The sequence below is a fragment of the Alligator mississippiensis genome, chromosome 10 (genome assembly GCF_030867095.1).
Source record: "Alligator mississippiensis isolate rAllMis1 chromosome 10, rAllMis1, whole genome shotgun sequence".
Classification (NCBI taxonomy): Eukaryota; Metazoa; Chordata; order Crocodylia; family Alligatoridae; genus Alligator; species Alligator mississippiensis.
In genome coordinates, this window is record NC_081833.1 from 5,697,110 (window position 1) to 5,721,142 (window position 24,033).

The 24,033-nt window shown below is 44.1% G+C and overlaps 1 protein-coding gene across 7 annotated transcripts in view; it reads right to left on the reverse strand.

The window, feature by feature from the left end:
- PITPNM2 (phosphatidylinositol transfer protein membrane associated 2) overlaps positions 1 to 24,033 on the reverse strand; it is a 180,979-nt gene that overhangs the window by 145,774 nt on the left and 11,172 nt on the right. For all 7 annotated transcript variants that reach the window (XM_014598468.3, XM_019486739.2, XM_014598469.3 and 4 more), the window contains exon 2: positions 17,022 to 17,121. The gene's annotated coding sequence lies outside the window, so the exon portion shown is untranslated. The remainder of the gene's footprint in view (positions 1 to 17,021; positions 17,122 to 24,033) is intronic.

The window sequence follows — 24,033 nt, forward strand, 5'->3', positions numbered from 1 at the left end:
TCCGTAACTGGGCCATTTCTAACAGGCAGACATTTTCAAGGGCACCACCTTTCCTCCCCATCACTCAACCCCTGCCCGGCAGCAGCTTTTGTACTTGGTTCATAAAGAACTATCATTAAGTCAGTATCAAAAGACAAGAATTGAACAGCTTCACTTCGTGTCAAGGGTGCAAGGGGCTTTGTGTTCCTCTTCTCCCTTCTCTGGTGTTTAATCTATGCCATATGTCCTCGGAGCGCAAGGCTTTACATTTATTAGTTCTGAATCTCCCCATACAGCCTGTCGCTCTCGCTGTTCTAATCCAGCCAGGTCACAGAGCCGAGTTCTGTCCTTCTACCCCTCCAACTCTACTGTCACCTGCAAAAAAATCACAAGGAGTTTGCCCTAAAGGTACCATTCAGCCCCGCAGAACGCAAAAGAGCACTGGAGGGATTTTGTATTATATTTTGTCAGGAAAGCTTCTGAAGACCCTGAGGGCAAAAGAGAGTCCTAGAAATGGATACGGCTAACAAGAAGCATCGCTTGAAAACTGACATGTGCTTCATCGATGTGACAAACAGTTCTGCGAACCACCTGGATGTGCTCCGCCAACTTCAGTTTGAAAACTGTGGACAATAGGATAGAGAGGACCTTTTCTGGGCAGCAGGCCGGAAAGGGACGGCGCCCTTGCGTTTGGTAAATAACTGCTGGAATGAGACCTACCTGGCACACGACCAACGCACTCTTAGTAACAGCTACCTTTACAAAGAATCCATCCAAACACATTAATTCATTTGCCAAAGATTTTCCAAGTCTGAGTTCTTCCTCCTTTGGGCGTGGATTTCCAATACGAATCTGCTTGTATCTGGTCACTTCTATAAGTCTGTCGCCCAAAATACCATGTCTCACAGTTACACTCTTGTAACCGAACATCCCCGATGGTTTCACCTCCTTAAAAGAGAAGCGCTCGCCAATTAAACAAAACAAAACAGAAAAACCCCAAATCAGACCCAACTACCTAATCTTGTTTAGATTAAGAAGGCAGAAGGATTTTTCCTTGCACCAGCATTGCTGGGTTTTGGGGTTATTTTCATTTGCACCTCTCCTGCTAACTGTCTATAGAGGGAAACAATGACAACTGCTGAATGCAAGGCACTGCCAAGTGCCTGGAGTAAACAGAGATATTTCGGTGTTATTTATAACAATACAAGTAGGTCCAAATGTCCCTGGTGAACAAGCCGAAGGCATCCCTTTTAGCTCACTGGAGGGGCCCTGGCGGGCAGTGCCAGGCGCTCTCCCTCAACCAGCTGCTGCAGAAATGCCCCAGATTGAGACTTTTCCCAGTGCCCTGGATATCCTGACAGCTCCTACCTGCTCAGGCTGTTCTCTGCCAGTCCCTCACTCGCTCTTCGGCCAAAGCAGGAAGCCCAGCAGCGCACAGGAGAAAGCCACTTGCTTCCCTTATCAGCAGCCAGCTGCCGGCAGTAGCCATTTGTTTTGAGCCAGAACAGGAAGGGCTGCCTGGACAAACAGAGGAACAGCATAGACCTCCTGCTGCCAGGAAGACTGGAGGGAACAGAGGAAGAGAGAGGAAAGGCTTGAATGCAGAGATGGAAACAAGGAAAGTCAAGAGTCCTTCCTGCCCTAGATAGTCTACCCAGCATCTCTGGTCTTTCAGGAACTGGGTCTCATGCATGCCAGCAAGAAAGGGACACAAAATAAGACAGCTCAAATCTAGATCTCCAGCAGCACAAGCAAGACCGCTACTTTGCAAGGCCTTACAGGTCTAGGGCTATGCCCTCCTTGAAAGATCAGAGCTCCAGCATCCTTTACAGCTTCTCACACAAGTCACAAGCCAGAGGAATACTGCTGGCACACTAATGCTACTGAAATATCAGTATTTCCTATGCACCGTAAAGCCAAGAAAACCTCCTCCAGGGAATCCTTTCAACGGTTCAGAGTCAGTCGCAGCAGAATCGGAAACTGGACACGATGCAATTTGAAGCACTCCTCCTCCGACGTAACGGTCAAGCAGAGATACTCCGCTTCCAAACAGAAAGGGAAGACTTAGAAACAGACCACATACCTGCCGCTCTAACTTGTCACCCCCTTACGTTAAAACAGCCCATAAAATGCCCAACCCTAAAGAGGAAAGAAATCCATGTCTTTGCCTCCTGAGCCCAGGGACATGTCAAGAAGTCAAGTCTCATCTGCTTCTAAGCTGGTATTTCAGCTTTGTTTAAAACAGGGCCTAGCACGTTGCCAGAACCATCCAAACACGGTGGAAGAAGGTTTTGTTTTTTAAATGAATTACAGTCAGGCACTTATTTCTACACTGAAATTTTCTTTAAGTATGCTCCACTTAGCTCAGCAAAAAACAACAGGGCAAAGGAGACTTGTTCAACGAGCAGCATGAATAAAGAACACAAAAAAAAAGTGAGTCCTGTTTCCAGCACAAGCAACTTTGCAGAAGGTTGTTCACTGGGTCTTTATATTTCGTTTATCAAATTATGCTCGACTTTGGATGAGATAAATAAAGTACATGATTCAAGAGACTCTATGCAGGACCCAAACGTCACATGCATTAATCCTTTTATAAAGGGAACCAGCCCTTTATTTCTACTGTGTCTGGTCAGAGCATCTGAAAGAGCTTCACAGAGCTTTTGCCTCAAAAGATCTTATACCCATTCTACAGATAATGAGGGGCAATGTGCATATAGTAAGTGACTTGCTTGGGACCACAGAGGAAGTCAGTGGCAGAGCCCAAGATGTCCTCCTTCCCAGTACCCTGGGCTAACCCAGAGAGACTGCCATCCAACGCGGTTCCTTACTCCACATGGTCCCAGCATAGTCACAACGTCATTGTAAAAATTCTAGTGTTTACTCGAGACTAATTACAACTATACCACCGAAGGGTGCTGGAATTTTGCTGCGGATGCTCGTCAAGACAACAGCGCCGTGCAGCTCTCGAACTGGCAGCTCTGCTCGCTTATCCTTTAACTCAAAGGACCCAGAGGCATTTGTTACAATTACATTACTCTGCTCAAATAAAATTATTTTTTTCCTGTTCTGAGACTTAAAAACAACAACGTTATTATAGTCACAGCCACAGTGATTTAATAATTTAGAAAAGACACACACAATGATAGGAGCATATTAAGTAGCACAAGCACTTCATTACTGCTAGAACCTGCATTTATGATACCTGGAACTGTAAGATGCTACTGAAAATTACATGCCAGAATGCCTCGCTTCAGAATTACTATTTAATCGTATATACAGTACAGACTTGTAAAAAAAACCATCAAGGTCCTTTTCTGTGAAATAAAGCTCCCAGAAGTAATAAGTCTTTTGCTATTACATGATTTCCACCAGTGGAAAGGAAACTGATTACTTATAAAACAGGATCTGCAATGCATATAGTGAATTATGAACTTTTATAGATCCTACTCTTCCTCATCCATCTTTAACAAAGGTTTCTGTACCTACTCAGTCTCCACCGCACAGAGATAAATTAGAGAGAGAGGGTAACACCTTCCCACAGCCCCATCTGCAAGATATATGTGATAGGATTATCTGGGGGAAATCAGTTAAAGACATAGACAGCCAGCACAAGGATATACAGGTACTTGTAAACCTCCCAACCTGGCTAGGCAGAGGAGTTAATCTAGTAAAAAATTCTAGCACTCTCAACTATAGCCCAAATCTAGCTATTATCCAAGATCAAGGTCTAACATGTTATTACCTAAAGTTTAATTACACCCATAAACATAATTTTATAGTTGTAGCATATGCATGTCTCTTGATTTGTGGTTATTTTTTCTAATGGTCCATTAAGAAATTAATTTTGTATTCATTATAATAGCAGCGAACATTTATTTAACTGGTATTTACATCAGCCTCATTCTATTCCATAGGAGCTTTAGTGTCTCCACATTAATTAAATTACACCAGCAAAATGCGACATTAAAAAAGAACCCATTCATTAGTGGCAAAAAAGGGACACCCATAATATTGTATCTATGTAAAATGAGTAAGATTATTTTACAAAGACAAAGCAAAATGTCAGAGCTAGTTATTGTTTCCCCACCTAACAATTGTTTGCAAAAATGCCTTCTAGAGAGAGAGAGAGAGAGAGCGCGAGCAAAATTATTATATTTCTAACCTTTGCATCAGACCAGATGTTGGGATATGATGCCCATGAGAGACTAAAGGTGAAAAGTGCTGCTCTTTGTATGCAATCCAATATAAAACCCACGCCCATGCCAAGTTTCCCTCTTCAGGCATTCTAGCTGTAAAAACTATTACGGCAGCAGCCTCTAAACCTTCCATCTGAAGTGGTACTACCAGAAGACCACTCTAATACCCAAAATGGTAATAGCTGGGCATGTAATGGTGTGATTTCTAGCACTAGTACTGCAGCTAATCTAAAAGTTAGAGATGTCAACATATTGAAAAGGGTACATTTCAAAGAAGCATCCACTGAAAATATATATTTTTCATGCAACTATACATAGAAGTTTCCCCTCCCCGGTCTACACTACAAAATATAACATCAAATTTTGTCCAACAACATAGTGCCTTACCTCACTCAGTGAACCTGCTTACACCTGTACATCAAGCTTTCAAGTGCCATGGTACAGCTGGCTAGTTCAATCGTATCTTGGTCCTTGTATGCGTCTAGCTATAGACATTTTAATATCTTCCCCACCCCTTTCAAAGACAGTCTACTGTATATACGACTGAAAACCGCACACTCCATTCTAATGGAAGGAGTTTCCATTAAATTAACATGGATCTTTAGAAGTCAGCAGAGACTACAATGGCTGATTCAGGAAACGGATCTTTCCGACAGCTTCCATGCGCTACCATAAAGCACGTACTGCATGCAATTTTTTTTTTTGTTACGAGCTATCGTTTTTAGGAGGTATCCAATCAACTCAACAGGCCAGAGGGCTGTTTGACTTAGTCTGACTATCAACCAATGTTCCTTGGTAAGATTTTATGCTTGTAAGAAGCATATATTAGCAGCAGGGCTGATTCAAGACAACGCTGACAGCTTCTGCAGAGCTATTCATTTGGATGCATACCTGCTCCTACCCCCGCAAAAAAAACAGTCATCAGTGGGCTACTACCCATTTCAATTTCTTTGACCCACACCTGCCTTAATATCTTTTTATGACAGAGGAGAAAAATCAGTGGGTAGTATGGCCATAACTAATGTGGACATTTGTGCAGGAAGTCAGGGAATTATTTGCTGTCAGATCATTACTGAACAAGAAGGAGAGCAGTTATGTAGGGAAAAATACACTATACTAGTGCTTCTCAACCAGGATGCTACAGCACCCTCAGGTGTGCTTTGTGATCCTTTCAAGACTGCCATGCAATGTTCGTACTGTTAGGTGTGCAAACATGATATACAAGATAAACTCAGAGATTTCAAACAGGAATCCATAGCATTAAAATGGTCTGACCTGCTGTGATCTCTCCGAGTTCTTTGCAAGAAAAGAATTGCTCTATTCTTCTGTAGCCAAAAACCAAGCGAAAAACTAATAGCTAGCATTTTCAGAGGGGTGCCTTGAATATAAAAAGGTTGAGAACAACTTCCCTACGTGCTTCTCAGTCAGTACAAGCCACCATGGCAAAGCAGCACAAAATATTGTGCTGGCATATAATACATCCCCATCGTGGTCTGAGGCACCATTACTTGGGGAACCCCAGCAGCAGTGTAAAATTGGCTTTTAGTAAGATAAAACCACCTCTCCTTTTAAGAAGAAATACTACATTGTTCACCCTCCCAACTTAGAGACCGGTATGAGCTTGCTTCTTCACAGGTGCGATGTTAACATTGACACAAATGGAAGTGGAATAGCAAAGGGGATTTTTTGGTTTAAAAAAAGGCAACTGTTAAAGGAACACAATCAAGAGACATTCTCCCACCCAAACAATACCAGGATTTTGCAATGCTTGCTTGGCTTATAAAAATGTCTAGCTGCTTAGAGAGCTCTGAATAATGTCAAGTCTGAGGGTCACACTTTATAACCCTCTGCACTGTGTAAGACAGAGAGACCCACACCAGCACCTAGGACTCATATGCCTCAAAACATCGGGACAAGTCTGGATCCAGACGCAAACTTTTCAACAAGACTCTTATCTTTATAACAACCGCAGCAATGACGTAAGGTTAAGTGCAGCTGCCTAGAGAGACAACAGGTGATGGACTGCGCAAGTATGCAAAGAAGTGAAAAACAGATCCTGCCAACAATAAAGCAAGTGGAAGTTTAAAACCAAGGGCATTTTTCAGCCAGTGATAACCCTGGACCACACCACTACTTCCTGTTTTCCCACTGCCTGACCCTCTCAGCATCTTGGAGAAGGCATCTTTGTCCCCAACCAGGATCTGCCAAAGAAAACATGATAAGCACGCACACTTCAGTGCAGTAATTGCAGGACAAGTGGCCCCTCCAGCACAATCAGGATGCTAGAAGAGTCTGTTAACCCCGCTGTGTTACAACAGAGTGATCAGGAGCTCAGCCACGTGAGGGTAACGCTCCCTACTGACCTCGGCCACCTCATCATACTGGCTTCTTTATGCACAAGAAAATGGATGCTGTCTAGTCAGCCATAAGTGGCCTGCGGGCTCATGTTCTCCAGGCGGAAGAAGGAAGGAGGCTGCCTCTCACTGGCCCAAAGTAACCCAGAAAAACAAAAGCGATTGAAAGGAGAAATGAGATGCATGCAGGAAAAGCAGCTCTTAAAGCTTTGATGCCAGCTAAACATACCAACATCTACCCCACACTGCCACAGCCCCCAGCCTTCATAGCCAAAGGGTAAAACTTGAAAGCTGTAACTCTTATTTAGTGCCTCAAAGGCAAATAAAAATCCTGAAAAAATCTTGTTTTTTCTTCTGATGCGGGGGGAGGGAATCAACTGATTGCTCTCATATACCTGGCATTGGCCACTATCATTAACGTTTCATTAAACATACCACCGTGGCAGTTGCATCAGTGCCCTTCTGTTTTCTCCATCCATAATCCAGTTCTTATACCTCCTTGTTTATCTGGTTAGGAATCAGCTGTGATCTTGGATTAACACACCTGCATATGGGCAGAATGCGACAAGCCCACAGGGCAAAACTGATCTCTGTGGTCAATGGAGTTTGCACAGGGGCACCTGTTCTGAGGCCCTCTAAATTCACGTAGTAAACGTCGGCAAGCAAATGTATGGGCACTTGCAGCATCCTGTCTGTGCGAGCATTAGATAATTACAGCAGCAACATGATCTATCAAGGAAATAAACCTCGTACAAGAAAAAAGAGAAAGAAAAGGCTGTAAAAAAATATTTTTACCTCGATAGAATGTATTTCATCTTCTCCAGTAATGAAACGGAAAATTTTCTGGGCAAAATAATAGAGTTCGTTGTTCACTGAGCAGGTTTCTAGAGAACAAGTTTTTCACCAATCTTCTTTTAAATTGTTTTTCAGAGGTATAATAAGAAATGTCGCCCGATAAACTTTATTTCCCAGAAAAATGACAAAAAGCCCCCAGTTCAGAGGAGCACTAAAGCACATACTTAAAATTCTACTGGCTTCAGCAGATGCTATTATATCCCACTCAAGTCAACAGAACTTAAGTGTGTACTAAAGGTGCTGTGCTGAACCAGAGCTTAGGACTCATGAGCCCCTCATTTCAACCAGAAGAGATTAAAACTTCCAATAAAAGAATTGGCACAAATTGCCTAATAAACCTTATGGCATACCCCGATCCCTTCCTTGCATTATCTGAATAAATATAATGTGTATGAAGAAGAAGAAGAATAGAGCTGGATTAAACCAGACATAGTTTAGTCGGGTGCTTTCTTTAGCTAGACCCACTTCTCTGACAACGTACCTGACACCTGATCTGCAAAACCTCGAAGCACAGAAATTTGTGGGCAAAAAACCTAATTATTTCTTACCCATTTTCTTTTGGAAAAATGTACATATTGTAGGCCTTGGGTATCTCGACCCCCAACTCCTGAGTCAGCCCAGGCACAGAGACCATTGCAACGGGAACTCTGCATGATTAGGTCTTGAAAACCATTGTCCCCACTAAGAACCCACACACTCCTATTTCAGGAGAGTGAGTTCTTCTACCTCGAGTTCAGGAATATAAAACAAAAAATATCAAAAAGGATTCAAAGAGGAGGAGGAGATAAAACAAGTGGGACAACAGGAATGAGAGCAAAGTGGAGTTGCTTTCATTCAATAGCTCAGTGGTTCTCAACCTTTTTCAGCCTGAGGTACCCCTCAGCGAGCTAAATGCACCCCTCGGAAAATGCCAACTCTTAGTTTTTGAATGCGTAAATTAATACAGCAATTCTTCTGTTGCAAAAAAACTCCTGAATTCTATGGATTCCTATCTGAAATGTCTGGGTTTATCTTGTGAACCATGCTTGCACACCTAACACTGCTAACGTGTAGCACCCCACAGCACCCTTGAAAGGATCTCCAGGCACACCCCAGGGAATCATGACTATAACCTAATTTGAGGTATTTCCAATCATGGGACTCATCACCAGACCAGACAGAGAAGAGTAACAGAGTGTATGTACCTTGCGGGTTGTGCCCATTGCATCAAAGGACACAAAACAGAGAGCGGATCTTGGGATGCAACTCTGCGTGGCTGCCTTTGAACAGAACAAGAGAGGAGCCTAGGGAGGGACCTCAACTGCAGACCAAGCCCAAACATAAATATCACTGCACAAAAGCAATTTCTATTTTGAACAGAAAGAAACGCACCTCCAGTGATTACAGAAGAAAGATCTGTGCATCTTGCATAGCGAAAAGCGGCTCTTCTTACCCAAAGGCCAGGGTTACTGAGGGGAGGATGCTTCATAATTTAACCTGCATGTTCAGGTTAAGGTTTGAGGTTGTTTTAAATGAGTTTTAAAATGTACTTCACTTTCTTGTTCAAATGAGATTCACTTTCCCTGCGTCTTCCCCCACAACTCTCCAAACGTGTTGAATTTTGCATGTTAGCTCAATAATCCATGTTGCCGTGGCTCAAGGGAGTTAAGCAGGAGGTTCCAACTATCTAAATGAGATGAGTGCTGCTCCCACAGAAGTCAATGGAGTTTGGCTTTTGACCTCAGAGGAAGCAGAAGGAGCCTCTCCCCAAGTCAAGTGATGTGATGTCAGAAATCTGAATGACTGCAGCTTAAAGAGGAAATACAAGATCGAGCATTAAACAATGGAAAAAACCGCTCAGAAGCCCATTCGTTTCCTGAGAGTAGTGCTCATTCTATGCAACAAGAGGCAGAAGTAAGAGCTGTGCTTGTTTGTATTACAAATAATCGTTTGCAACCAAAATACCCGAAGAGAAAAATACACATTTAGTTGTAGAATTTTCCATCGATTCACTATTTTCAGAACTCTTCCTCAGGACCTTCTTGCCAGCTGTTAAACCATTTCTCTCTGGATGATGTGGAATATATTTACCAGGTTTTCCTGACACGCATCCAGGACATCATCAGGTTAAGAGCAAATTTCTATCCTTGTGTTACCAAGAGGGCTTTAGAGGGAGGATTAGAAAAACATGAACGTATTTTAAAGATCTATGGTCGTTTTCCTTCACTTAAAACTCATCAATACCACTTTCTGCCAAGGCACTTACATGAGCTACAAAAAAACTTTCCGAACTCAGTGTATACACCTGCATCTGCAAGTGGCAGAGGCACTGCCAGACTGAGAAGGCATATGCAGTTCTTGGTATATTCATTTTCCTTGGGGAATTATTTGTACATGCAGCACTGCTCACATTGATCTGAATGATCTGCTTGCCCAAGAGGTGAGTCATTTCTTTCAAAAAAGGCTCTAACTAGACCATAGCCAGATAGCTATTGCCATCTAAAAAGCCAGGAATTCAGAGGTCTCAAATTACAGACCTACCCTATACAGCAAATATCAGCATTTCACAAGATGATTTAAGCATTTCTTCTGTGCCGGCACTCTGAAGTTATTATAATAGGACTCACATTTTTAAGTGTTCTTCTTTGCCAAGTGTTGTTAATGGTCTTGGAAACAAAATGAATTAGTGGCATTATTCTTGAAAATGCCAAATGCCTACTATTCTCAGTAAAGCAGCAGAGATGTTTGTGCCCAGTACTTCTCAAGAATCTATTGGATCTGTCTCAGTTTTCATTTTGCACGTAGCCTGAAAGTATATTTGTTTTTTCTTCTTTAAAATCAAGCTGCAATTTGTATTTCTGAAGTGGTCAATGTTGTGTCCCCCCCACAAAAAAAAAAAAATCTATATTCTCTATGCATCCTCACTTCCATGACAAGTCAACTTTACGGAAGTAGGGCAAACGAAAGCAATTGCGTCTTTGGTTTCTAACCTAAGATGCCTCAGGCATGATGGGAAATTTCATTAATGCTCAGGTGCAACATGACATTAATCAGACAACAGAAATAAAACCGTCTCTGGCTATCCCCTAGGTTGTACCGATTCTAAAAGGCAGCGGGGGGAAAAGAAAGAGAGAACATGTCATTTAGATGTTAAAGCAGACCATAAGATCTCCAAGATCTGGCCAGGGTTTTATTTTTCTTTCCTTTATTAGAAATAACGTCAGAGCATATCGCTCTACCATGGCTGTTCATTGTTCTGGCTCATTGATATGCAAAATTCAGACCTCGTCTGGAGAGCGCAACTATCCTCACATGCCAGGAGTCAGGCTATGCATGCTACCAATTTTAAAGTAGGTCCCTTTAAAGTAGACATTTTCTAAACTGATTAGCTACATCTTTGCATGGTGTCACAGGTAGCACTGTACGCACAGCAGAAAGAGCACATATTTTATTCTTCCCTTACAGAAGGGTCCTATCTAATTGCAGAGGGATGGAACAATATCATTTTATAGAATGTAATACAGAATAAGATCCCATTTATCCTGTGTTCAAGATAACCTTCTTGGTAGGACTTTTCCATGAGGGTTTGCTCATCAGGTCTTATTTTTAAAGAAACTGGGCCAAGTCATCCCTGCTGCAACTTGAATGACGTCAATGGAGTTACAGCAGGGACAAAATTGGGCCATTTTTTTTTTTTATGTCCATATGTTCCATATCCATTAAGAAAGAGATAAAGGGTAGAGGGGAAAAAGCTGTCATATCTAAAAATTTTATCCTGTATAGATGTTAACTCATCTCTATATGTGGAATGTATTTACCTGTTACAGTTACTGCTGTGCTTCTATATATCTGGGGAAAAGTTTGACGTTTGTAGCATTGAGCTACAATACAAGTTTAGCTCCAGAATATCAAATGACAGAGTTTCTATCTGGTTCTTATAAAGAAAAGCAGCAAGAAAATCTTAACCAGGAAAAGTTCTTTGGAAAACAGTAAGTGTCAAACCAAGCAAGTGATACAAAGACTTGCCAGTAACCATTAGCTGCTGTATAGCAGAAGAGTATATCAATCATGCTCTGAATATCATCATCCAGTAATAAAGCCCACTGGGCCTTGTTCTGATCTCTTGTCTCCTACTAAATCCCAGTGGGCCTGAACAGAATCATCAAAACTAGCAACATGAAATGACAGTTTACCAAAGCACTATTGGGTGAATGCCTAAAAGCCTCAAAGGCAGGCAAGGTTCTTTGGGTAGATGTAATATCTTTTATTAGACCAACTAAGTAGTTGGAAAAAAAGTTCTTTGCGAGCTTTTGGGCACAAATGACAAAGGGTGTTTGTGCCCAAAAGCTTGCCAAGAACTTTTTTCCAACTATTTAGTTGGTCTAATAAAAAATAATCACATCTACCTGAAAAGCCTTGCCTGCCTATGTCCTCAGACCAACACAGCTACAACCAACAACCCTAAAAGCCTCAAACACATGCAGGGGAAGGGAGGCACAGAAACAAGGCAGAGGGATAAAACTTAAATAATACTAAACAAAAACACACAATGTTTTTTAGAGCAGGATGAGCCATAGGATATGCCATATCTAATTGGAAAATGTTGGCCTGCAGTCCTAAAAAAAAAAATCAATATTCAAAAGCCTAACTGGCATCCACTTACATACAAATGCCCAGGACATTCCCACTGTACATAAGGGCCCAATACCATGTATAAGTGTTTGAAGAATTGTGTTTTTATGCTTTTTAATACAAATGCCCTAATGCTAGGAATATCACCAAGTAAGCAGGAACTGCAGATGCTAAGCACCTTTAAATATAACAGGTCACTTTTCTTTATGTATCTATGTCTGCAAATGTCAGTCCCATGTTCCTAAACTAAATTCTGGTCAGAAAGCAATGGGCTTATTTGTGATCGCCTTTTTTCCATTAAAGATTTTTCCCACAACAACCCAGTACAGTTGTTTTTCTTTTTTGTTTCTTTTTAATTCCCAGCCCCATCTCTCCCGTCCCCACATTGGAATCAACATAACTCGACTCGGACAACGTGCGACCTTGCCAAGCCTCTATTTACAATGTCACAAACCACAAGGGAATAATCTATTCAAGTTTTCCAGCTGGAATGGGAACCGTAGTAAAGAATGTGCTTCCATTTTCACAGCCGTGATATTTTACACATCAAAAGAGGGAGGTTGGAGAAGGCAGAAGAGGAAGGTCTCAGTCCTGCAACTGAGTCCACAAAAACACACCCTGACATGCAAGACCTCACTAAAATTCATGGAGTTCTTGCATGCGCCAATTAAAGCCTGTTACAATTTTCTAGGATCTGCTCTTAACTTGTTTTGGGTTTTTTTTTCTCTCTATATGTATAATTAAAAAATGCAGAAACCCATTTTCTGGTTCTTAAGCATTTGACTGTGACTAGTTCTGGAGTTATTTCACCCTCGACCCTCCAAACAAGCATGCGAAATGAACAGTGCAAACGAACAAGACCAAACCAAACTGCAGAACCTCAGCCAAATTTAACAAAGACAAGACAGACAAAAGCACACACATGAACAAGGTTCACATCTATACAAAGCTACTAGCAACAGGAAACTGCTGTCAGTTGATGCTGTGGTTAGAACCACACCAGCCAGTGTTGTCAGGTTTTTTCCTCCCAGTTACACTGTGCATCCAAACAGTTCCTCGTGTGTAGTACTTCTACTGTGCCAATGACGAGGGAAATGAAACACACCCCCTTATTTCAACTAGAGATTTAAAAATGCCAGTCCATGCCAAGGTCAAACACTTGTAAAACAAGCTTATTGTACCTTCCTGCTTACCTCTGCCGGTGACAATGATCATGCCCAACTCAATTGGCCCATAATTGACTCCCCTCACTCTGAGCGATTCCCCACTCACCTCTCTCCCCCACTAGTGCCCTCTTTCACCTCACCCATCAGTGTAACCAGGTAGCTGCCCTACTAACCCACAGCCTCTAAATCAGGGGTGGGCAAAATGCGGCCCGAAGGCCAGATGTGGCCCGCCAGGCCATTCCATCCGGCCCGCGGGACCCCTAAAAAATTTAGAAAATTAATATTGATCTGCCCCTGGCTGCCTATCATGCGGCCTTCGAAGGCTTGCCAAAACTCAGTAAGCGGCCCTCCGCCCAAAATAATTGCCCACCCCTGCTCTAAATGCTTTGAAAATAGCAGCCATCTCCCGCTGCTACTTCTCCAGATGTGGTTCCACTCTCCGCCTGTATAAACCGGGCTGTCGCCCAACTCCCTAAAGTGTTATCACCCTGATCTAGTACTCATTATATCACAAAATATTTCCTATGAAAGATGCTACATAAAAATAGATTGCATTGTATTGATCCACTGAGCTGCCTTTAGACTACTTGTAAAGTGGCCGACAATTCTCACACCGCAGAATAGGGCTTTTGTTTAGTGCACACCACTCAGAGTTGGATTCAGTCCTGGTTTACCCCACTGCAAAGTCCCAGCTCTATATGGAGACAACTTGCTTTGGGGTCAGCTGGGACCACCTACCCCCACTGGAGGCTGAGGCAGCGCACCTGAGAAGGTGGATGCTGCACACAGGAAGAAGGATTGCAGCCGGAGGAGCTAGCATTATTTACACTTCCTTTTCCAAAGTGGGGTCTGTGCATAGCATTCACCCAGGACAACTAGAAGCAACAGGGTGGGAAACAAAGGGACCGGTCTGGCTGCTGACACCACAGCCCCTGCTCACTCTCTCCCGGTGGCCTCTGCCCCCTAGCACGGGTGCTGCCCATCGCTGACTTCATGCAGCTACTGAGGACTGGGCCTGGAGGCACCACACCGCCTCCACACGCTAACAGGTGTTAGTGCCTGAGGCCCAGTTCCTGCAACCTCTGATGCAGCTACATACCCAGGTGCTGGTTTCTCTGTTGGGTGCCGAGCACCACATCTCCCAGGAGCAGCCCTTCTTACTCGCCCTGTCTGGCAGCCTGGGCATGCACAGATCTGGGACTACAGCAGCAGAAGCGCTACACAGGTGAAGCCCAGTGGGAAAACTCCCCAGAGCCTGCAGGCATTTTGCTTAGCTGTGGCCAGCACCGTTCAACCCTCTGTTTGTATGAACGCTATATTCACACACGTTTTAAAGCCTGTTTTTCTCCCTTATGCACTTCACCTGCCGATCCATTAGATGCTGCATACTCCCCAGTGGTGTGTGCTGCACCATTTAGCTTGGCTGTGAGTAAAGGCAGCTTTTCTCACTCTCTGAGTAAGTGACTGGAACCATTTTGCACCTGTCTTAGAGAAAAACACTCAGTCCTCTTGGTATATTAATCCCCTCAGGCAAGGGAAAGGAATGAAACTAAGACCACAGGGCAAAATTAACTCTAAAGACAAGGAGAAACTGTACTCCCTGTTCCTTTTGCTCACCACAGGTTTAGAAAACAATGTTCCTTTGCCTTTCACAGGTCTGGAAAGGAGCAAAGGTGCAGGAATTAGTAAATAAGGAACTCCAAACCTAGAGGAGGTGGGAGCGAGGCTAACGCAGCCTGCTCCTGTCCTTTCTCCAGCACAGCGGAGGTCCCACTGTGCCATCCACGCAACAGACTCAGGGATTCGCTCCTCAGGGCCTGGTGGCTAGGTAAAGGAACTCAGGAGGCAGTCTGAGCTCTGTATCCCTCCTCCCATGGATTTTCTAATAATACATTAGTAGAGGATACCAAATGGCTGCTGGTCTCCAGTGATTCCTGCCTGAGATGGAGAGAGACAATAAAAAGGACCAGATGTTGCAGTTGCTTATAACAGTGCACATTCAGGGCATGGCTACAACATCAGTCATGCCAACTCTCATGACAAAATCATGGGACTCCAAGTCAAATTATCTCTGACTCATGATCTCCTGATACAGAGATCAAATCTCGGGATTTTTTCTTCTGGCATATGTAGAGAGCATCAAGCTGGTAAGTCTGCGGAGGGGAAGCGGCAGGGGGAGAGGAAAGGGGCAGGGGGCACAGATCGAGGTCCCCACGGTGAGGGAGTGGGGCAGAGACTGGGGTGAATGGGGCCCCAGGGCTGGGGCGAGTCATGCAACAGAGCAGTGGACGGCTGTCTGTCCATGTGCATGCGTCCTTCACTCCCAAGCCCCAGCCCCCCAGCCCTGCTGCTGCCCCTCACTCCTGACCCACAGTATCCTGCATCCTGCCAGGTTATGCAGGGAGCCCCCCACACCTTCACAAATAACCCCCTACCCACGCATGCACATTTCCAAAATAGAGTCTCATGGTCTGCATTTCAAAAAACTTGATTGTTATGAGTTTGTCTCATGATTTTTGACACTGGGGGGTTGGAAATACTGCAACATGGTGGCAGTGTGTCCCAGCAGGGGTGCCCCTGAGCACCTCTGACACCCCGGGTCCCGACTGCACACTCCAAACCTGGAAATCCCCAGCAGCTCCTCCCAAGCACACCAGCAAACGCCCATCTAGGTATAAAAGCAACTTTGAGCCCTTAGCCTACGTTGTCACAACTAGAGATTTATTCCTTTTCCCTGTTTCTTGACACTCTTGAACACTGAATTTAGTCCCTAACAACAGAGCATACCACAGAGGGCACAGTCGCTAGGGCTAAACACTGCAATAAAAGTTAGCCCTTGCAATCAAGGGAAGGCCGACGGAGATGCAAGTTCTGAGGGCGGCGAGAACAATAAACCTGAAATCAGAACACCACGCCCAGGAAGAGTACGACTGAGTCCACGTCTACTGCAGATCTCCTGCTCCTCTGCCGATTCCCCGGGCAGATTTAGCCCTGCACCGCGCATTTCAAAAACAAGCAGAAAGGCGGCTGAGTGACACCCAGCAAATACTCACTGGAAGTGTAGGAGGGACACTCCTTGAGGTTAAAGCAGAATGTAATTGCAAAGTATTACGCAATTATAAAAAGCACATTCTCTTCAGACCTCTAATTATTCAAACAGGAGGGGGGAAGGAAAAATCTAGGCATCTGACTGCCTACCATTTATGCTGCTTACCTGGGGAATTATGCATTTCAGTCAGCTTGGAAAATTAAAGTGAATCAGTCTCTACTTCATTTGGATTTTATTTATTTTTTGTATCAGCACAGTGTTGCATTCAGGCTGCAAACACTCATCTTTAAATCCAATCAAAACATATACAAATTCATTGATTTTTTGAAAGGAAAAACTAAAAATCATGGAGCACGCACACTCTCTCTTTAAATGGATATTCCAAGTCTACATTTGGGGACTACCCAGCTTGTAGGATCTCTTTAAATCAATCCACTTCACAAACATCATTGCTCTGGGGTGGTGCCTAAACAGAAGCAAAAACAGGTTTCTTATCACGAGTGCTCTTTCAAATGAGAGGAATAGCGACTAGATACCCCCCAAGTTCAGTCGACACAAGTCAGTCAAGCCTTGCGACCACCTAGTATGGAAAACGACTTCCCCTCAAAGACTTCCAAGCAGCCACACTTGACAGCCTCCATTTTACAGCCCTTCCTTTAAGCACCTGTTCAAGGGAAACGTGAGCAGAAGTTAAGCCCCTTGATTCCAAGTGATGAGACAGTGCCCTTCTGAGTCATTTCCATTCTCCGTGGTAACATTTGAATAACGCTTTTTGATAAAACAGAGATTCAGCTGAACTGCTAGTACATACCTTAGGTATGAAATCTCTCTCGATGCTTCTGAAAACAGGAGGGAGTCAAAGCAACATTGCTGAAATAGGACGTCAGTGTTGGTCCACATGTGTCAACAGCCTAGAGAAAATAAAACACACATACACTTAACAGCTGTGCCCATGGGAAATCAACAGCCAAAGGGAAGCCGTGTTATTTCTACAGTTATGCCATGCTAATAGTTCCTGTGCAAACAACGCAAAGCTGTAACACTTTATAATTGTACATCATAGTTTTTTCTGCAGACATCCCTCTGGTATGTTAGATATTCAATACATGATGGTAGGCGGCAATGAGCACCTCAGGGATTTAAAGTGCGTTCCAAGCCATGAGTCATCATCCTCTCCAACTCATGGAAATTTAAAAGAAAAAAAAAATGTAATGCACTGACCACTCTCATGTGTTTTCTCTGCATAACATACCATAATCACAAGCCCCCATGCAAGCTTCCAGTGTAAGTGAGTGGACATTTAGCATGGATGTTGCTATAAAAAATAATTATAAAATAAAACAAAACACATTGCAGCATTCTTCTTGAGCACCCCTGAGACTGGCCAGGGCAGCCTGCTTTAGGAATAGAGAAACTGGGCCACATCAGTCTATCCATCGTAGACTTCCATCCACAAAGCAGGAATAAGAATGACCCCTTTCTTCTCTCCCAGCCTCAGACTGCAACTACTTGCCGCATCCTACCCCATAGCGCTGCCTTTGCCAAGAGTGCTGAGAGAGGTCCAGCAAGAGCTTAATAAAACAACTGCATCCTAAGGCACTCATGTGGCTTGGCTGACTAAAGCAAGCAGTCCATCTATTCCTTTTAAAGAGATTCCTTTGAGCAGGCCTGTCAACACTACCCTTAACGACTGTGGAGTATTTTTTTAATGCCAGCCCTAGCACTGTGGTTACTGGAACAGATCACGCACTCGGCTTTTCAGAACCAGCTTCTTATTTTTTCCCCCATTTCATGTTCATGCTCCTCCAGGTCCTTTCTTAATCTTGGCCTCATCTACAATTCTCTCTTCCAGGAAAATCCAATGCAAAAGCCTAACAAAAGCTCCCAAAAGTGGGAAGTCCAGCAGAGAGCACAGGAAAAAAAACCCCTGCAACCTCCCTTTTCACAGACCAAACAGCCCCGCAGCTTCAGAGGTGTGTGAGGCTGAGAGGTATCACAGCCAGGTATGCTGAGGAAAGGAAATGCCTTGATTCAGCACAAAGTTTTACAGCCCCCCGTCCCAAATCAACTAAGATCCTATTAAAGTTACCAAGGGGCAATAAACACACCTCCTTCTCTTTGGTCAGGGAGGGCACCCTGGGCCTTTCTGGCTCAAGGATATGCAGCCTGCAGCTGCACAAGTGAACTTATAAGGACTCAAGTCTCAAAGAGCAGTGTCTACATTTAGACTAGATAAATCCCTGTGTTACAGATTCACAGACATTTAGGGCTGGAAGAGACCTCCTTACGCTGCAGGAGAAAGGGTTGCTGGTAGCATGCATGCTTTGCCAGCACACACAGGCAGCAGGGACAGAGGAGGCCTCCCCTGAGAACTCCTCTATGTCAAGCCCAGGCTAAGGCAGGTGATGGCTTCGGACGTGTGCTGCCATGAGCGCAAGTTGCACGTGCCACAACACGTTTTGGACCGAAACCTGAATTGCAGGCTACGAGAAAGCACATCCAACGCCAGGGCAGTCTTGCCAAGCACTACGGCACTCCGCCCCGGGGATCTGTGAAGCCCCAGAGGGACCTGGTTATATTGATCTGACCTTCTGGTGGGGAACAAGGCAATGATTTACACCTTGCCAAAATAAATTTGAAGCTGCACTTTCAAAGCTGCTTCCACATTCTTGCCTCAGTCAGTGTCGCACTGGACAAGGAGCAAGAGAGAGGAATAGTTCAGGGCCATTAATCCCTGAAACTATGAAATTATTAATCCCTACCAACTATGAATCCCAGAGCCCTCACAGACAGTGAATACACAGTTTAGAAATATATCTAGTCCACAAATGCTTATTAATCTGGCTGATTCACAGACGAGCAGGTCACAGTGAGCCCAAACGCCACTTCTGCTTTCCCGGGACAGGTGAAAGCCCTACACCAATGGGACAGAAAGTTATTTAGCTCAGACCAGAACCTTTTGTAATGCAAATGCGAGAAAACAGACATGTGGACTTAGAAACCAAGCTACCAATCCCCAAAACATGGCGTAGTGGTCAGACCATCACAAGACCACAACCAAGGCAGTACTGAATGCTAATTCAGCTCCCGCTCTGGATTTCCTTGGTAGTCTCAAGCAAAGGTCACCTGAGCTCAGCACTGCGGTTTCCTCACTCATAGAGGCAAGATGATCATGAGTCTTCGGTGTTACAACATTTGTTTAAACACTCTCAGGTACCTTGAAGAAAAGCACTATCATCTTTTGCCTTGGGACAGAAATTGGAGTTCAATTTCAAGTGCACAAAAAGATCATGTTAGAATAGTTTCTATTGGTTAATAAAACTACCAGTACTTAAATGTGCTGCATGCATAAAGTGCTGCATTTTTAACTGATTAGCATTATCTTTAGTTTGTGAATTGACTGTTTCCAGTCAAAATAGGCCAGATTTCAATTAGACTTAGATATATCTGAAAATCTAAATATATGTGAAATACTGACCCCAGCTCCTTTAAGGTTGTTTTTTTTAAGGGAATTAGGAAATCTCATGCTTTCCTACTTGCCTTTTTTCCATAGACCGTAAAACAGCAGGGCATTATGCTTTCCAATTTCCAGTTTTTCAATTCAGAATCCGAATGAATAAAGAAAAGATCGCATACAAACATTTTCTTTGCATCTGACCTAAACTGAAACCAAAAGTAATTAAGCCAAAGGTTTTCTGAGCAAAGAAACTGAAAGTCCTGACATTTGGAAAAATGTAAACATGAGTATTTGCTTCACTGTAAAGACTGAAAATAAAAGATGCTTAATGAGTACATGACATTGTAACAGAATTATAAAGCTTGGGCTGACATCAGAAGTCAGATGTTTTCCCCAGTTCTCCATCTGACTAAAAAAGCAGTGCCATTTAATTCACCAAAACAAGCTCACTGAAGCAACTTCTCTTTTATGTAGATTATGCTTGTAATTTGAGTTCAGGTTTTACCAGATTTTTTAAAGTAAAGTTGACATTGACAGGGGAAAAAAATTGAATAAATCCACCTTAAATTATAAACCTTTATGCACAGTATATCCACCCTGTAGACCTTAGAAAATACATACCCAGATGGTATCTTTTAAATATTCAGGCCTACAACCACTGGTCTTAATAGAGTTACACCATCTGCAAATGTCTGAGGGAAAAAAAAGCCCAATAAAAGAAGCACAACACACACCCACCAAAAATGCTAAAAGAAGAAAACTCCCACACAGTAAAAATGCTAAAAGAAGAAAGCTCCCAACAGGGCATGAGAGGTTTATTTTTCCCATCCAAAATATTTACAGAGTCCACCGACTGCCTTTTAGGATCAAGTTCTTCATCAGTGAACTTTACTCTCAAGGACAGCTACCAGAACTGGGATTGTTCTGTACCTTCCCAGGCGGAGCCTTTTGGCAGCCCCATACATTTAAAATAGGTTTGGAAGCATCAGGAAACCGAGTCACGTGAGACGGATCAAAGCAGACTGGAGCTATTAGTAGACAAATTCATATGTAAATACATTTTGCAATAAGGATGAGGTGCCACCCGGCAGGTGGCGAGTGGCTCATTTTTAGCACAAACGCTGAAAACACCGCAGTACACTAATAGACCTGGCATTTATCTTTCCACGGAGGCAGATTAATTATAACATTCTTTCTTGCTGGCTTCTGAAGACCTATCTGCTTAACCGATGTGCTGTGCTTCAGTTGTCACAACTGTCACCGCAGAAGTACTTTTTATTGGAGGGATGGTGGTGTCCCCATACCAAACCTAGAGCAGACATGGCCAAAAACAACCACAACCCAACACTTCAAGACCCCAATTAAGAGCAAGGCCCTACACAAGACAGGGACAGCCCCTGGCCCAAGTAGCTTGTAATCTTCATACCCAAGACAAATCAAAAGGTGGTATGGGAAAGAGATGCAAAGGTGAAGTAAGTCCAACATCAAGCAGCAGATCAGTGGCAAAGCTAGGAGGAAAAATCGCGGTCTCCCAGTTCACATTCGAGTCCCACTCACCAGGCAACGCTACTAACAAGTTCACTCCTTAGCGAATCTGGCTTTATCTTGCTTGAAGTGACGCACCATAAATTCCAGTCCTCCCTTCTGCATTTAGCAGTCCCTAGGGTTTCTCTGGAGAAATCCTTGTCCCAGACCCTGCTTCCCTCCTCACTGGGAGCATTTGCAGCTCTGCTACAGCCCAGTGGAGTGAACAAACCACCCCTGCCACAATGAAACAGCAGCTCTAAGTTATGTGCTAGTATTTGATAATGAGGCAGGTCAACTAAAAAGCCTTGGTTTGGTTCTGTGAACTCACAAGAGTGGACACATCCTTTTGCAACGGGTAACTGAAAGCACTGCAGCTCTTAAAGACTGCACACAATGAACAGCCTGGGCTCTAGCAATAAATGCTCTGTCATTCCCACTGATGCCTACAGTTTACAAGTACTGAGCATGTCCCGTTTGCAAGCACCGTTCTTCCCGCATGGGGCATTCAAACCACACAGGGCATTCCTCTCATCTTATCAGCCTCTCCACTGGCCCTTCTGGGGCAACATCAGACTGTAAGTAGTCAAACTCTTGCCAAAAAAAAAGAATAAATAAATCCAAAAGCAAGGAGCTCTGAATATTTGGTATTCTAGACAGCAGAACTCACCAGCAAAAAGAAAAGAGGGGGGGTTTCACAAACTAAACGTAGCGATTAACACAGGCGCACAGAAAGGGACTTAGTCAACCCTCGATGTCCCTAATGCCACTGCTTCCTGCCACTACTTCGGTCACAGCTTTAAAAACCAGGTGTGGGGACCCCTTGGGTTGGCGGGACAGCAGGCTGACCCCTCCAGAAGCTGCCTAAAGCAGCAAAGGGAAGTGAAAGGGAGCAGTGCCAAGTACCAGCAAGCCACTGACCAGCTTGGGGGTTGGGGCTGGAGGGGGTGGGGAAGATGAACTCATGCAGCAAAGCAACCTCGTGGTCCAGGTCCCCTGCTCTGCCCTCTCAGCAGTGACAGCCACTGACCGCAAGGGAGTTACTACGCTTTAGAGCAGGGATACAAACTGGTTCCCAGACTCATCAGGACAATCACGAACAAAAGGCTGCTCGTCCCTTGCTGGCTGTCAGGGTGAGATCACTCGGAGGGTAAGTATGGCATTAATACAGGGGTCTCACCCCAGATCCTGGCCCAGGGATTCCCTGTCCTCACTTTGCTTGGGGAAGGAAGCAGCCTGTGGGAAGTTGAGAAGAGCTCACCCTGGCTCAGCTCCAGAGCAGAGATGTCATCCAGGGACAGCTCTTGGACTGCGCAATACTTCTAACTACACTCAGCCTTTGCATGACACCTCTGCTCTCAAAGCTCCCCAGGAAGCATTAACACTTCCAGCAAGTTTGCACACCTTTCCGATGGAGAAACGGAGGCAGAAAGAGCACGACTGTCTGCAAGGTCAGCCATGAAGTCTGTGGCAAATTGAGGTTGGAAAGCCTTGAAATCCTGTCTCCCAACACTCAGAGCACTTCTCCAGGCCCCATGCCATTCACCTGCCCCAAGCCAAGCTCATGCCTGGTTCCAAGGAGACATGCCCATGGTGCCACCTCTGCAAGACACTGACAACTAGACTTTTAAAAGCTGTCTGGCAGCTGAACCCCCACTGCTGCAGGTCAGGGGGACCAAGGCACCTACCAACCTCTCACAAATCTGGCCTTGTGTTCCTTCATATTCTGCAGACCCCAGCAGCACTCAAAACAACTCGGCCTCTCTTGTCTCCTAACAAAGCTCCCAGGCAGCCTTGCACTGTTCATACAAAGGTAGGGAGGGCTAATATTTAGCATTACGACACACGGTAGTGAGAGCATGCTATAAATTATAAATTGTGGCCAGTTGGCCTGTTCTAAAGCAAGGCTAGATGATACCCCACCTTCCAAAAAGCCTATTGCCTCTGCAGCCATGGCCCAGCCCATTACTGAACCACAGCCACTGCTTCACAGGGGCCTGGCATTCAAGCAGGCCACCTTTAGACTCAGACCCGGGAAGCAGCTCTCACGGGAGTCTCCGCTGTTCTGTAGGGCTAACATGAACCCAGCAATGGAGAGAGCTGCCTTCTTGCTGCATCCGAGCTCTGCATTTCTACTCACTAAAGAAACCTCATGTCTTATGCATAAGAATGCTACCGCCCTTGTATATATTTCTAAGACATGCCTCTGGCTGGTTCGATGCAACTCCCTCTCAAGAAGGTTTCTTTTCATTTGACATCTATTTAATCTGCTGATTTTCTCTTAACTACTTCCTAAGCATTATCTCCGGCTTGGTCTGTTTACAGCAAACAACTCCCCATCAGCTCCACCTCTCCCCCTTTCCTCCAAATACTTGTGGCAATTTGAGCAGAAAAAGTCAATACTGAGCTACAGCATTTCAGCTGGAATAAGACATCTCAAAAAACATTTGATCAGGGCTTGACTGAGAAAGGAAATAAAGATTGTTTGGGTTTAAATTACACACTGAAAGAAGGCTTTACAATCCATTTGCAGGCCTTGATGGAAACCTCTCTGTGTAGATGAAACCCACCATTCATAATACAGGTACAAAGCTTAATATTATTCTCCATTTTATCCAAACTGATCAGTGATAAGCACCATGGAATAGCATTTTACATAGCAGCGTCAACACAGCAGCTCCACAGTAATGATTAAAAATATTTACAGATTGCCTCATTGATTGCGGGGTTCTGCTTTTTGACCATCTGGCTAGTGCGTAATTTAAAAGGGGTTTCAAGCAGGGTTTTTTCCAAGTGGGTTCCTGCACAGTGTTCAGAGTTTGCGGCATACCTCAACCAGGCT